The following is a 3,835-nucleotide window of genomic DNA, read 5'->3' on the forward strand; positions in this document are numbered from 1 at the left end:
AAGTGTATCGCAAAGTTATATTCAGAAAGAATAAACCAGTTTTGTTTAAGAAAGGACTTCTGTCGGTAAAGTTTCTTCGGAAAAAATTTTTACGGAAAATTAACTAACGAACGGAGGCGTAACAATATCATCCCGACAATTAATTCTTGTTCGTATTCCAGACACAATTAAGTTATGGCCCATTTCTTTAAGTGTTTCTTTCAATCCACTGTACATATTAATTAGCTCCTCTGACATACCTTTCTCTACATCATTAGCCCCTACATACATAACAAAAACTGCATCTCTGCTAACCTCCTTTACTATATCTCTTACTTTGTCGGTTATATCTTCCACCTGTGCCTCTGGGTAGCACAATCTAATTCTTTTCTCCCTACTTATTCTACAGACTATCCTATTCGCATGCCTTGCCAAGGAATAAACTATAACTATAACTTCCTTAAGTTTATCATCCACATCTTTCTCTGACCCTTTTGTTTTCCTTCCTTCCAATAGTTCGTTATGTGCACAAATCAAGGGCTGACATCTGTTGTTCAATAGATTAGGCTCATTACAATTAAAACCACTACTATTAGTTTTAGCCCGAATAGTTATCTTTTTAAAGTCCTGAAAGTCATTGTTAGCTGATGTATCCTTTGCGTGTAAAAGCATAAGTTCCTCTTGAAATCCTGCTGATATTTCCCACAGTTTACTGTTTTCTATATCTCTTACCTCTACTTTAATTAGGATAGCCTCAAACTTCCTCCAACCTACAAACTCTACATACAAATTTCTCATTTCACTACTAGTACTAGCTTCCTCAATAGTACACGTCGGTCCCAAATAAAACCCATAATATGTATATAAACGTACTTGTATAACTCCACAACCAATTGATCGAGTAACTGAATACACGTGATAACTACACTGATCTGCACACTTTATTAACTTCTCACTTAATACTTCACTGAACTCTAAATCACTTAAATAACTGAACTAACTCTCATTCAAACCAATATACCCATCTAAATATTAGTCGAAATTTCTCGATTTTAATGCCATGCTCCTTTTAATTCGTCTAAATTAAAGCGTTAAAAATATAGCTTACAAAAATATATTACATTGTAGTTATACAAGAGTAAACACAGTACTTTTCAACTGCCACACAGTGCCTCTAGTGGCTCAGCAGTAAGTCTGTAGGCTTACGATGCTAAAATCCAGTTTTTGATACTCGTGGTGGGCAAAGCACAAATAGCCAATTGTGAAGTTTTGTACTTAAAAACAATCAAAGCTACACACGTAAAAAATTAAATCAAATTCCACACTAAAGTAATACCACTGAGTTACGCGAATTTCTTTAGTCGTTGATTAAAGATAAAAAATAAATAAGAAAGGAACTTCTTGTGAAATCTGATGAAAACTTTATCTTTCTGTCACTGTTTTCAATTCTTGCAAACTACCATCTTAAGCTTACATAATTTGTTGGACTATTCAGATAAGCACCAGAATTAACTATAATTTATAACTATATTTTACCAACCTGTGATATTATAAACGTCACACTTATAGAAATTTGTTATTTGTTGTTTGGAATATTTACTAAGTTTTCAAATATGAGTAGTCTGAAGTCTTTATATATTTAGTTCAATAAGATTTTAAAATAATCTCAAATTTTAGTCCTAATTATATTTGAGAAGTTTCGAACAACAAATATTTTATTACTAAGTTTGCAACTAAAATATAATGACTTGGTATGTTTCATTATGTTTATAACTTCTCTAACATTACGCTCAAGAATATGTTTTTATACATTTTGAAGGCACAATATTCCTAAATTTAATCTTTTGTCTGTGTTATAGATTAATTGTATAATATTTGTTGCATTTTTGTATCTTAGGTTAATATAAGATATTTGTATTGGTTCGTAATTTTCTTACTAACAACCTACAAATTACATATATACCAAAATATACAATTATTTATACCCAATTTAATATATGAAAAATTCAAGTTAATGTTCCCTGGTGTCACTTTTAGAAATTATAATAACTTTATTTATGGATTTTCCGCTTTCAAGTATGACTATTACTATAACTTCTATATGTGAGTTTTCATAGTTAAAGTTTTGATGATGTGATATGATTTTGAGGAACTCGCTAGTAAACAGGTATCTAAGGGACGACGTTAACTCTATTGTTTTTGATGTGTATAGGTTTTCTGTTGAAATTAGTTTTGCTTTAGTTAATTAAGACGGTTTTTTTTGCTAACAGTAACAGGGAGATTGTGGAATAACTTGAATAAGTTGCTGGGACAGTGGGAGGCCAGCCGGAGGTTAACTTTTACTTTTAGTTATAAGAAAATTCAAAAAATATGGGTTGGGGTTAATGTTTTACATTTCCAAAGGGCAGGCACGCAAGGATAGCCTCGAAGAACCAAGTGTTTCTTTGTTATTTGTATCACTTTATAAACGTATAGCCCGTCAAAAATGACGGGGTAACTACTAACACCCTCACCCCATAGTATACCCTAACTTCACATTTCATAGCTAAATAATAAATAATTATTTTGGAAAATCAAGCTTGACCAAGAAAGAGGTAGAAAAGTGCAGTCGAGGCAGTCAAACATAGGTAAATTCCTCTGTGAGCCAATCAAAATTAAGATCATTCATGAAATGAATTCATGGGGTATTCATAGAAAGATTATTTCTACAAATCAGTTAGATTAACAACTTCTAATATATAGAAAAGCCAGTGCGTTTTGGTAACACTACTTTCCAACAATGGCTTTTATTTTGTTGTTTAGCAACAAAAGTATAACCTAATATTGTTAGTCTGTGTAAGGAAAGTATAAAATGAAAGATTTACTGTATAGACAACAAAACTGGAATTATGTTTGTGGATTTCTTAATTTAGAGTTTCTGTTGATTAAATACAGGGTTACAAGCTATTTGATAGGGATAGAGTATTAAAGAGGGGACGAGGAGGAGTGGTTTTATATATAAAATGCGAGTTACATCCTGTTGAAGTTGGGAATATCAATGATAATAGCAAAGAGATTAAATCCATTTGGGTTTGTATTAGTGAATATAAAGGGAAAAGGCTTTTAGTGGGAATTTGCTACAGACCACCAAATGATACTGATGAAATTAGTGAGAAACTTTACAATGAGATTAAGATTTCAACTGTTAATGAAGTCATAATTAAGGGTGATTTTAATTTCAGGCATATAGATTGGGAAATTCTAGAAGCAAACAAGGGGGGAGAAAGGTTTTTGGAAACTGTCAAGGATGGCTTTCTTCACCAGTTAGTCAAGGAACCAACTAGAACCAATAGGGGCACATCTGGGTGCAAGTGATCATTGCTCCATTAGGTTCAATGTTTTGCTGCATATGGATATAAGGAATAATGATATTTTGGTTACAAATTTAAAAAACAGATTTTGAAGGGATGCGACAAGTTATCTGTTGTGAATTGGGCAGCTGAGTTGTTTGGTGACACTGATCAGATGTGGAAAATTTTTAAAAATATATTTTTAAATATTCAGTGTAAACATATTTCTAATAGAAAGAAAATGGTAGCTACAAGTGAAAAACCAGGTTGGCTTACAAAGAGTTTAAGAAATAAAATTAAAGAAATGCATAATAAATTTAAGAAATTTAAATTGACTGGCATGACCGGAGATTTAGAAGATTATAAAAGATTAAGAAAGTTTATGAAACAACAAATTAGGACATCAGAAAGGATGTATGAGAAAAAGTTGGCTGAAAATGAAAAAAATAACATTAAGGATTTCTTTAAATACATTAAGGGGAAATAAAATGTTAGAATAGGAATAGAACCTTTGAGGGTTGATAAAC

General features: G+C 31.6%; 1 protein-coding gene across 3 annotated transcripts in view; it reads left to right on the plus strand.

Moving 5' to 3' along the window:
- The first annotated feature begins 2,058 nt into the window (after positions 1–2,058).
- LOC106470204 overlaps positions 2,059–3,835 on the plus strand; it is a 67,462-nt gene continuing 65,685 nt past the window's right edge. For all 3 annotated transcript variants that reach the window (XR_002613004.1, XM_013930743.2, XM_022398809.1), the window contains exon 1: positions 2,059–2,146. The gene's annotated coding sequence lies outside the window, so the exon portion shown is untranslated. The remainder of the gene's footprint in view (positions 2,147–3,835) is intronic.

This window comes from Limulus polyphemus, unplaced genomic scaffold, assembly GCF_000517525.1.
Source record: "Limulus polyphemus unplaced genomic scaffold, Limulus_polyphemus-2.1.2 Scaffold3875, whole genome shotgun sequence".
Classification (NCBI taxonomy): domain Eukaryota; kingdom Metazoa; phylum Arthropoda; class Merostomata; order Xiphosura; family Limulidae; genus Limulus; species Limulus polyphemus.